Below are 13,077 nucleotides of genomic sequence, written 5' to 3'. Positions count from 1 at the left end.
GAGACATCGACGGTGCGAAAATTCCGGAAACACAACCGGAGATGAATGCTATAATTATAGTTTTTTTATTATTTTTTTTAAAGCGTGGTGACGTGACTTGACCGTGCGGTCGCGCCGGGAGACCTTTTCAGCCGGTCACAAATCGGTAGTAGCATGATTGCCGGGTCTATTCCTCAATTACCTTTATCCTCCCGGGCCGATCCCGCTCTTCCCCCGGCTGGCCCTTGGGAAAAAATATGGAAAAAAACGCTATAATTCCCGCCGACAGGCGAACGAAAAAAAAGAAGAGATTTTTCCTCGTTTTTTAAAAGCATAATAACCGCCGGCGGTGACGATTTACTCGACGGTTGAAACACACTGCACACTGAGCACAGTATCACTCGATGCTTAACCAATTTCATGTGGCGACGTGAACGTAGGCCTTTTTTCCGCCGGCTCGCAGTTCCGACCCATTCCCAAAGGAGCGATTTTGAGCTAGGGGGCAGATGAGAACATGACACAATGCAAAGTGAAACGTCGACGTCAAAATTGGCCACGGTTAACCTGCCTGAGGGCGGCAATTCCACAAGCTTATTCCGGAACCCAGCAGAGTAGAACATTTTCGCCAACAGCGGTACAAATGCCAAGAGCGATGGGGATGTCAGGACCACACTCATTATAGTGAAATTAACATTCAAACATCGGTGGTTGTTACAACAAAGGATGGTCCTACATTAGCATCGTCCACGAAGGTTCTTGGCTCCCATAGCGGAGCAAAGAAATAAAATTATTTTTTATTATTGATCCGACTGTATTTTAATTTATTTCCAATAAATTATTATTTTTATCTAAGGTTTTTGGTTGAGATGAAAAAGTTAGTGTCACGAGCGGGATTCGAACCCACGATTTTTTTTGTTCAATACGCCGCTGCTCTAACCACTTGAACTATCGATTGAGCTTCGATCTCCTCGGACACCAACTCGTCTCAACCTACAACTGATCGAATTTTCCCTCTTTTGCCATATTTTTAAGTTTAAGGTTCAAGTTGTTAGTAGAGAGCGGCGTATTGAGCCGAAGGTGGATGGATCAAATCCCGCTCGTGACACTATTTCTTCATCTCAACCAAAAATCTTAGATAAAAAGAACAATTAATTGGAATAAGTAATATGATCAATTATGACCACTAAACAAATATAGATTAATTTTAACTAAGCATTAATGTTGAAAAAACACCAAAAGTCACAAATCCGAACGTAAAATGGGTCTTACTATTAGACAAATAAAAGGATAAAAAAACGGAATTGCAAGTAAAGTAAGTCAAAACCTATTCACCTTTTAATCCCCAAAATAGGAACTGTAATTCTAAACAAAAACAAAAAACGGATTTTTGAACTAGAAAATGTCTATTAGTTTTTGCAATGGAAATTCCTAGCTGAGCGTGTAAAAGGGTGCTTAAAATAAATCCGAATTTTGGGATTTTACCACAAAAAAAAACGTTTTGACCTACTTTACTGGAAACATCCAGGGCAGATCATAATTATTCTGATCAGTCCAAATGTACAGATTTTCATTCGGCTTTATTCTCTATTAACTGTCAATTTATTGATTTAGGTTATTGGGTGTTCTGTTTACCGTTCAGTAGATTCAGTATATTTATACCATAATTATATTATAAAAGAACGTTCCCGTGGTATTTTCCTCGACTAATAGACGTTAGTGTTAATAATAGAACCGGCTATAGTACTTACCCTTGTGACACTCCTATTTACAGAGAATGTCGATAAAAATTGTTTGTATTTGGTTAATCTACATATAACTTAAAGTGTGGTGATTAGTGACCGTTAATTGATAATTATTCAAAAATCGTGAGATGCGCTCTGGTGTGATGTAGGTTTCAGAAAACATTTTCTTTATCGTGCCACGTTTCGATCTTTATTGAGATCATCTTCAGGGCTCAATAAGGTCGAAACGTGGGCACGATAAAGAAAATGTTTTTCTGAAACTTACATCACACCAGACTGCATCTCATGATTGTTGAATAATCTATATAACTTAATAATTGACTAACAATGGGGAGACTACATACCTCGGATCATAATTAAAATACATATTGGCACAATTTTTGAAAAGGAATGTAGCAAATAGGTTAAAATATTTCTTCAGCAAAAACAAAGTTGACGTTAATTTTTTTCAACATCAAAAGCCCAGGAATACAAATTGGGAAAAATAAAAAAAAACTTTTTTTCTATAGATTTTTCATCTTCGTCTTGGATTTCTGTTCGAAAATCGACAAAATGATAACTTTAAAACGACCTTACAGATAAACAGGAAACTTTACAAGGATTTACAAGCGTATAAACTATACGTAATGGTATAAACCGGGTATCCGTAAACAATAGAATAATATAGAATAAATAAAATCAAATGTCTCGCGTTATTTTGTTGATTTCATCGTTATTTTTCTCACTTACAATTTTATAAAAACCAAAGCTCAAAGAAAAAGCAATAAGCTTTCCAACATTTGTAATAAGTCTAATTAATTATTCTTTTTATCTAAAGTTCAACTTCTCCACTAATCCTTATCAGCTTAGAAAGCATAAGACCTTTCTATATTCCACGCCACCGTATTACCTATGGCAAAAGCCCAACGCTTGACAGGTATGATTTCCATTGGGGGTCGCAATGTCTTTGTCAATGAGGTTCTTTAACGTGCGCACCTGGCACATAGGCCTTATCCTACGTTTAATTTCTCAAGTTAGGAGCGACTCACCTCCGCTCACGGTAGATATTGTAAACACCGTGAGGTTCGGTGTAGAAGCAACCACATCCACAGACTAATCAAACAGACATACCGACTTCTCCTATTTGCCCAGTTCGAAGGGGTGGATCAACATTGTGCACTTAACCGTGTGCCGCGCGTAAAGGGATACACGAAAGAGCCGAAATGCATCAGCATGTCTCCCAACGCGTTCCTTAGATAGAGACAACTCTAACTCCCTGAGCGTAGAGGTCTCGCCAAGGTCGAAACTACCGGATCCGCTCCGGCCACGGTTTCGATTAAAGTGAAATTTCTAACCACCCCCTAGAGGAACCTGCCTTCATTAAAGCGAACACCACTGAACAACAGGCTCTTCTCTAAGTACCCGCCAGAGGTCTCACTTACGGCCACGACGAATCCATTCCACATAACACGCTACTGGGCTCGGAACTGAAGACACTGTGCTATCCCGTCGTACAGCTGGTTATGCACCCTCCTCCGTGCATCCCCTATTCAGACAGGATCTGGCACCCTAACCCTCGGATCTAGCACCGCCTTCCGCGGCCAGCTTGTAAGCCAACAACTCCCTTAACGCATTTCGAGGGTAGGCGTAGTCTTTGCATCCTCGCGTGTTATACGCTTCCTTCGTCTTATCTTCCTAATGCACGCGGAGGGTGCTTAAAGAGATCATGCGCGCCAGGAAACATGAATACAGCTTGTGCTTTAGAGAGTGCGTCACGTTCTCAAGGCCAATTTTGTGCCTGAACCCTTCGCCCTACCAGCCAAGGGTTGGGAAAGGTCTGTTGGAGTCTCCTAGGAGCACCCACTACATAGTCCCGGGAATTGGATTGACAGAAAAGTACATGCCTAGGGGCAACCTCACCTTTGCAGGATACACCCAAGTCTCTAACACTATCTACCGCTCATTGTTACCATGGTCCCTAATAATTAACGTACGGCTTCTTTGAGGGATCCCATCGCTATACAGAATAATGTGCTCTGCAATTGACATCCCTCACTTACAATTATTAAATTCCTCTATTAATATTTTTCTGAACCAACTTCACAATTCGCTCAAGTAATCTTGAATTGTTTTTCTTTATCTTATATCCATATAAAGATTATTGCAAGTAAAACCATGTAATGTGTAACCATAGTAATGTTTATTAGTATGAATATTGTTAGTATGATGAGCTCTTTTTATGTGTAATTACTTGTAATACATTTATATCCTTTTGTACAAGGATTATATCCGTATATAAATAAATAAAGAATGCTCGTGCTTTAAAGCCTTTAAGGTTTGAATTTATGAGTTATTCAAGTATGCAATACATATTTTATCTGTTTACTCATTTACGTTTTGCTTTGTAATTGGTAGCAAACAAGAATTCCATCGGAAGGCTTGCAGATAATTATCGGCGTCAGGGAGCTCGACGCAACCTCAAAATTAGGAATGTGTTTGGACCGAAGGATTAATTGGGGAGATAAAATTCCGAAGTTCTCATAATATTATATTTCATGATACTACTAAAATGCAGCTATCGAATTTTTTTTTCGGGCGTAGGCGGAACTTTTGAGATTTGTTAGGTAGAACGTCGCAAATGAAGGTTTCCGATATCCTGATATATTGAATTAATTGTTTAAATTAAATATCTCTCCTAAGATAACTAGAAGATATTAGGTCGCACTGTGATGCCCTTTCGAACCTTCCCTCTTTTTACCATTTTTCAACCAAATTCGAAAGGTTGTAGGTTGAGATGGGGAGTTGGTGTCCGAGTGGATCGAAGTCATGATAGCTCAAGTGTTTAGAGTAGCAGCGTATTGAGCCGGCGGCCGTGGGTTCGAATCGCACTCGTGGCGCTATCTTTTCCATTTCAACCAAAATCTTAGATAAAAAGATCAATTAATTGAAAGAAGTAATTCGGCCAATAGACCACTAAATATAATGGATAAACATTAATTACAAATAAAATTAAGTTCACTATTTTTCGTGGTCCGCTTGACCAATTAATATCATTCAATTAATTAAGGTTTTAAGTTGAGATAAAAAAAGTCAGTGTCACGATAGCTCAAGTGGTCGAGTAGCGGCATAACAAGCCGAAGGTCGTGGGTTCGAATCCCGCTCGTGACACTGACTTTTTTATCTCAACTTAAAACCTTAATTAATTGAATAAAATCAAGTTTTATAAAGTTAAAAAATGAACTTTAATAACAAATGATTCTTCTATTCATTGGAGACTCGTTACAAATTATTATAAAATAATTGGTCACTAATAAATCAAATGGAAATTAATTACAATTAAAAATAAAAGTGATATAACTAAATAAATATTCTTCTCTTATTAATTGTAGATTTTTAAAAATACGATTATTTTCTTTGACAAAATCTGAAATTAATAGAAGAATAATTTTTTAAAATACAAATATAAATATTTTATATAACTATATTTTAATTATAATTAATTTTCATATGGTATCTTAGATTATAAACCATATATTTTAAAATATTCTAATCGAAAGACGAATCTTATATTTTTAATTATAAGTATATGGTCTTCTAAGAGCAAGCCCAATTATTGTATATTAAAAAATTGAAATCCCCAAACCCACAGGAATTTTACTGTATATGTTTATATTTTATGCTATCTCCTAAGTTTTTTTTAATGCTTTGCAGACAGGGGTTAATTTGACAAATAACTATGAAAGGTTACCGAAATTTGGTTTGATGCAATGAACTCACTTTACATATATCAAAATTGATAGAAAATAAATAGAAAGATACTATGTCCAAATTTTATCATAATGAAACGTTATCATAAATTTGAATTTTTAATAGTAAAAGCGTCAAATGATAAAAATTTACATTTACCTTTCCCTTTCTGGTTGAAAGAAGGAAATTACTACTGGGTTGGAACAAAGGATGTCAAAATTGCATTATTCCTTGATGTTTTATACAGATGTGGCAAATTTTCTTTTACCCGGATAACGAATTCAGTGAAACCCGGCTATCAAGGTTTCTTAAACTCGGCGGAACGTTTCCAACAAATTACAAATTATCCGGGACTTTTATTGTCGCGGGATTTGAGGTGCTAAAGGGTGGTGGTTCAGGTGAAAAGTGCCGCCTTGGGAAAGTATTGGAATTTTACTATCCACCCTAGTAAATCTAGTTAATCCCTGGCTTCAGGAGGCAATTTTCCTTCTTTTTTTAATATATATTTATAAACGGGCCCTGCGGAATTTTGCACTGATCCCCTCCCGACTGGAGGATAAATGAATCTATTTTTTTCCGTAATGTATATCCCGGCTGGTGTTAACGGATCGACAATTCGAAGGAAAAATTGACGTTCTTATAATTTCATGTAAAATAAATGTGAATGAAATCACGGTATAACTAATTATTTGCAGATCGTGAGGTGCGGGCTGGTGTGAAGTAGGTTTTAGAAAAACATTTTCTTTATCGTGCCACGTTTCGATCTTTATTGAGATCATCTTCAGGGCCTGGGATTTATTAACATTTTACAAATACATGTAGGATGTGGAAAAAAATGTGAATTTATACAATGCAAATAAATATATTTTTTATATTCAATTAAAGTATTTCTATGTAATATAAAATTAAAACAATCATCACATTCCACACATAAAACATTTATGTTTACATACAAGAAACAAGGGTAAAGTTGATGAACCCAAAAAAAAGATGCTCTGACCGAAACGTGGTTTAACATTATGTAATTTCTTCTGAGGTCTGTGGAGTGATAAACCTGGGCTTCCGTCGTTTCGACTAGCTTCGGTATTTCGCCATCATCACGGTATATTAGTTATATTTAGCCGTTTACATTGAGCCCTGAGGAGGGATGAACGTACAGTTTGGTCGTGGTATGCAATTATTTATGCGTGGTTTTATTTTTTTATTTTTTTTACGAGGGTTCGCAACAGCAGAGGTCATATAAACCCTCAGGGTGCCGGTGTTTTTTAAAAAAATGCCCATTTGTAAGTATGTCGGGTTCGAATGCAGGGCAGCTGGACTAAACCTTGCGGCCACCGATGCCCCCCATACGTGGTGTTATTATGCAATTATTTATGTGGGCACTCTCAACACGACACAAAATAATGACTCATCTCACAGAAAACAAACACTTTGAGCTCTGAAGATGATCTCAATAAAGATCGAAACGTTGGCACGATAAAGAAAATTTTATTTCTTCAGTTTTATTGTTTACGGATACCGGTTTATACCATTACGTGTAGTTTATACGCTTGTTAATCCGTGTAAAGTTTCCTGTTTATCTGTAAGGTCGTTTTAAAAGTATCATTTTGTCGATTTTCGAAAAGAAAATCCAAGACGAAGGCGGAAAATCTATAGAAAAAAAGTTTTTTTTTTAATTTTTCCCAAGGATTTTGTATTCCTGGACTTTTGATGTTGCAAAAAATTAATGTCAATTTTGGTTTTTGCTGAAAAAATATTTTAATCTATTTGCTACATTCCTTTTCAAAAATTGTGTATTCCAATATGTATTTTAATTATGATCCGAGGTAGTTAGTCAATTATTAAGTTATATAGATTATTCAACAATCGTTGATGACAATAAGAGATCAAGGGGGCGTCGGTGGCCGCAACGGTTTAGTCTTTGACACGGCGCTCATCACTGTAAGGTAAAGGTCCCGGGTTCGAATCCAGCGGCCCTGCATTCGAACCCCTACCTACTTACAAATGGGCTTTTTTTCAAAAACACCGGCACCCTGAGGGTTTATATGACCTCTGTTAAAAAAAAAAAAAAAAAAAGAGATCAAATCCTACTTATTGTATATAGTGATTTTATATTTTGTTTTTCATACTCTACTTATAACCCAGACCAACTCAGACAGGCACCCGAAAATGATTGGTTACGACCAAATCCCAAAAACTGGGGTAGTTTTGTCGGTATCTCAAACACATTCAGGATCATCCTACTATATCATGCAGTTGTTGGCTTTCCTCGCCTTGTTTATAACCCTGCCCAGCGAGAATAAGCAGATGAACGGTAACGAACAAATTTTAAAAACAAGGTTAGTCTGGTCGGTATGTTAGACACGTTTTGGCGCAAATTATACATTGGTGCGTTTGATGACTTTACTTGCCCTGCTTATAACCCTGATCAACTACTAAATCTGGTAAAATGCCGAAACATTCATAATTTTTTAAAATGAATGGGTTTTCTTGTAATATTATGTAATACTTTTTACAAGGAATTATTGAATGTTTTCGAAAATCAAATATTTTCATTTAAATAATTCAAAAAAAGGTTAAAGCGAGAGAAGTCCAATTTTAAAATACGAAGCTTTGGAAATATGAGAGATTATTTATTTAAACTGTTGAATATGGAAGAGGTTCGGATTTAAAAGGCTAAACAAGGATGACCCCCTAAGGCTCGGCGAGGGTGGAGTTAGAGGTGAATTGTTTGAAAGGCATAAGCGATATCCCTCTGAGCCAAACCAGGAGTGGGTTAGTGGCCTTTAAGTTCTCCGGTTTTCTCATTCTCTTGTCTTTCTCTTTGGTTTGATTTAGTGCCCACCTGGAATGGGTTCTCCTTCATCCTTCGCCATCCCTCCGACACATGCTTGACACTAAGAGCTTCTCACCTACATTTTACGGTGGGTCGGATTGGTTTGTTATTTTTCTTTGACTTTACGACGACCCGGCAAATACCCGAAGGTAAGGAGTGATATTTCACTCCAAATAAGCAATATTTTACGTTAAGTCGCGGTTTTCACGTGGCCCGAGTATTTCTGTTCCGTGTTTCGTGGGAGGAGGAGGTTCCTGCCTTTTACCAGGCAGTCATTTCATTTATTTCAATCGAAATAAATCCAAAAAGGTGATGAACATGTACGCTTTGAAAAGAGAAAAATTTATGTGCGGTCATTAGGTCAACGAGGTTTTATAGCGGCCTTATCGCGAGGGCCATCTTCAACAGGGCGCTTTTTTTTATCGCCGGTCCACAAAAGTGTGGGCACGTGCCTCCTCTCGAGATGTCCCTTTTTTACACCACTTTTCTTCTCCAATGGCCCGGGCCGATCCTCCTCGCTGGAGAATAAGCTGTCCGGCTCGAATTTCTCTTAAATAAAATCAGTAGCTACTGGAGGTAATCAATCTTGACACAGTTGCACATCTCATCATCTCACTCTAATGTTTTTTAGTTAATATTGATTATATGTAGTATATTATTCTCTCTCTCTCTCTCTCTCTCTCTCTCTCTCTCTCTCTCTCTCTCTCTCTCTCTCTCTCTATCTGTCTATTATTTAAATTATTTATTTAATCTATTATTTAAATGAAACTATATTCATTCTTTCCCCTCACACACTCCTCCTCATTACTTGACTACGTTAACGGATAAATAAAATCATTACGTCACTCTGTCACTTTCTCTCTCTCTCTCACACTCACTCACTCACTCTTCTCACCCCTACTCGGTTTTGCTCCCTTGCTCCCATTCTTGGCAATGGGCACTCCTTTTTTATTCTCTCTNCTCACTCACTCACTCACTCTTCTCAACCCTACTCGCTTTTGCTCCCATTCTTTGCACTCTTTTTTATTCTATCTCACTCTCTCGCTCTCTCTTTCAATAATCTTCAAAGCCTATATGGTTATTTCCGTACCTTGATATAATAAGAATTGCGCAAGAAGTATTCAAATATAACATTTATATAGCAAATCTGGCAGCTCCATGTTATGACGATAATTTTGCATTTGGGAGTCGGGTTGTAGGGGGAATGGTTTCACACATTGAAAATGGCTCAAAAACTCAGTAAGCCTGTGAGAAGAGCTGAAAGAAATCTTCGCCTACCGTCCAACTTTAATTTGCCCTCGACGGCAGGATCGAAATGGTTATTCATACCCTGAATATTTTGAATGGGCCCGGTTTATTTTTTGCCCGTCGTTATAAAGGAGGGTAACACACGCGCCTAGGACGCACACAGTAGACGAGGTGCTCAATACTCAATTTAAATAGCGGGAAACCAATTTTCACGAGTCACCTCTCTCTCTCTCTCTCAACGGGTACTTGACACGTATTACAGCATAATAGAATTTTATTTTAAGTCAACACACGAAATTGAAAATTACAATGTATGCAATGCAAAATTATTACAAAACACCTGAGTGCCATTTAAAAAAAGAATTAAATCATTACTACACTGAAAATATTTTGTCGATATCAAATTCATAAGACAAACCAGTCCGTGAGTGATCAAATTTCAGACGAGTGCATAATTAATTTTTGGCCTATTAAGTAACACAAATGGGTATAATAAAATTCATCACAATATTAAAAAGATAATTATATATATTTATATATCAGAATAACATCATACAATATACAGGAAAATAACAAATAGTTATATTAAAGACTAATAACCCCCTCCAAGGGGAGTAATTTTCGAAGTGACGTCACAAAAAACGTTCTGAAAAGTAGGCTTTTTTAGGCTCTTTTAGAGACAGTTATCTTCTCTCCTGTTCACGTTTTTGACTTGATTTTTTTAAAACTTTTGTCTGTTGGAGAAAAGGAAGAGATAGATGAAATATAAAACGTACTAGTGTATCGCAACTCTATCGAAAGATTATAAAAGGTGAACATTTTCATCTAAATTTCCCTCAGTTTTCACAATTTTTCTGTTCGATAATTTCAATCAAATTTCATCAAAATATTAAAACTATTCCAAATGACGCCACAAAAATTGTTCTCCAGGAAAGTTTGATTTTTGCTCTTTTAAGTACAACATACCTTCTGAACTGTTCACTCTTGAGACTTGATTCTTTTAAAACTTTTGTCTGTTAGAAAATGAAAAACACATGAAACCTATAAAGTTCAAATACATTGCAACTCGAGAAAACATTTTGACAGGTCAACATTTTTTTATAACCGAAATTTCACCCAGTTTTCCTACCGTAAATTTGATTGCATTAATAGAAATAAAAAAAATCACTTAAAACATATACTTTTACGAGGTTTCAAAGTTTTTTAAAGTTTAAGTAAGATTTTTGTTCTGTAAATATTGGAAGTTGATCTTACTTTTTATTAGGTTTCCTGGTCCGGTTGACCAAATAAATTATTTTCAATTAATTAAGGTTTTGGTTGCGATAAAAAAGTCAGTGTCACGAGCGGGATTCGAACCCACGACCTTTTAGTACAAAAATAATTACTTATATTGTAGGAATTCCTTTTAAACAAATATTTTATGAAGTCAAACCAACTCAAAATGTAATAATAAATATCATTACAATTTTAAAAAAGATAATTATATATCTATATATTACAATCAAGGAAACAAATATAGGAAAATAATAAATAATTGCATTTAAGACGAATAACCCTCTTCAAAGTTTCGAGGTGATATCACAAAAAGTGTTTTCCTGAAAAGTTGAGTTTTTGCTCTTTTAAATATCTTATCTAATCTCCTATTCACTCTGTTGAAATGATTTTTTTTAAACTTTTGTCTTTTAAAAATGAAGAGTGAATGAAAAATAATAATGAAGAAATGAAGTATCAAATATGCGAGTATATTACGACTCGAGACAAAAAAAATGTCAGAAGGTCAAAAATTTACACAAAAATTGCACCTATTCGTCCCAACTTTTCTGCTCGATGATTACTATTTACTCAAATTTCACCCAGTTGTCAATGTTTTTTTAAAATATTTTTGTAATCAGTTTCGTCAAAATATTTAAACAACAGGTGCAAAATGATTTTGTAAAATTTTTATCAACGTTTTGTAAAATTAACCTGAAAATAGCTTTATTTTGATTCATCACGAACACAATTTTCGAAATATCTGTAGCTGTAGTTTTTATTTTTTTCGAAATGACATTATTGAATGAATACCTGTAATAAATAACAAATAAAATTTTTAAAAATCAAACGGATATCTTGTTTACTTTAGGAAAAAGGTTTGAATGTGTCAAGTCGAGATTTTTGCTAATCTGGGGCTGTCTACTCTTCAAATTTTGTAATTTCTTTATAAACAATGATAAAAGGGATCCAAAGTAATCGACAAAGACCTTTTAGTACAAAATTTAACACAAGGAAAAATGAAAATATCCACCTTCTTTCTCTTGCATTCTCAAAGAGGGTGGACATATTGAAGATTTCATTTAATTTTTAGAAACGTTTTGTTTTGGTTTTTCTCAGGTTCAATTTTATACCAAACCGTTGTTTTGTTTACTATTCATTACTATCCTTTAATCGGTTGTAACCAAAAAATCAAATTTCTTAACAATTAAACTTTATTTTTACATTGATAACAGTGATAACTGACCCTTGCGATGTTAAGCATATGAATTTAAAGGTCATTAGTAGGGGCAACTTTTCTGTAAGCTCCTTTGTCTTTTTATATGCACAGAACCAATAAAATCTTACTTAAACTTGAGCCTAGAACTTTGGACACTTTTAAAAGTATTCCAAGAGATTTTCTTCTTTATTGGCTTAAGGTTACAATTTAAAAAAGCGAATCTCATAGGGTTTATTCCTTTTTATATTAGTGTGTCAACAAATTTACAGTAGGAATAAAATTTATGAGATAAGGGGAATTTTATGGAATGAAGTTGTGATAGAATGAAATAGAAACTTTGAACTAGAGACTTTTCTGTCTAATTTGACATGTAGGACCTTGTTTACGGGACACCCTGTATTACGAAAATAAATTAAAAAATACCACAATATCCTCTCAATCAATCCTGAACCTGCGGCGTCTGAACCATCCTTCATAGGATGAAGTAAACCTGCGCATTTCCTGTCATATTGAAAATTTCTTAACTCTATTGTAGATGCTTATGAAATTTAGGAATTTAAAAAAAAAGGTATTTAGCCGGTGTGATTTCTAAAGGCTGGTGGAAAAAAAAATGAAGGTAAATTGCAACATTTTTATTAGGATTGAAGTGGTTTGAAAAAAGAAATATCTCGAATATAATTGAGAATCAGACTGGACAAAGAAGAAGACGAGAAGCTTTTAAAAAAATATATCTTCTAAGAGATTTTCTGTTTTGTTGGCGTAAAGTTACAATTAAAAAAAACAAGTGAATCTCATAGGGATGTCAATGCATATTTTATTGTTGAAATGAAATGTACAATACGAATAACTTTTTATGAGTTGGAAGGACTTTATGGGCTAAAGTTGTGAAAGGATGAATTAGGGACTTTGGTCTACAGGGACTTTTTAATTCTATTTGACATGCAGGATAACCCCCTAAAGTATTGACACCCTGTATTACACAAATAAATTAAAAGCACCACAATATCCTCTAAATCAACCTGGAGCACTGAAAACCTGTGGAGTCATAATTTTTTAAGTAAAAATTTTTCGCGAAA

General features: G+C 35.3%; 1 protein-coding gene and 1 non-coding gene across 2 annotated transcripts in view; both read left to right on the top strand.

Annotated features, from left to right (window-relative positions):
- The window catches only part of LOC106673128 (LIM/homeobox protein Lhx5), a 301,938-nt gene that overhangs the window by 251,166 nt on the left and 37,695 nt on the right, over positions 1–13,077 (top strand). The window lies entirely within an intron of this gene.
- Positions 4,796–4,868, top strand: Trnav-aac. Its single transcript has one exon. It is a non-coding gene; the product is annotated as a tRNA-Val (tRNA).

This window comes from Cimex lectularius, unplaced genomic scaffold, assembly GCF_000648675.2.
Source record: "Cimex lectularius strain Harlan isolate CLEC.00 unplaced genomic scaffold, Clec_2.1 scaffold160, whole genome shotgun sequence".
NCBI classification, from domain to species: domain Eukaryota; kingdom Metazoa; phylum Arthropoda; class Insecta; order Hemiptera; family Cimicidae; genus Cimex; species Cimex lectularius.
Note: the sequence above shows the minus strand (reverse complement) of the source record. Positions and strands in the feature narration are given on the sequence as shown.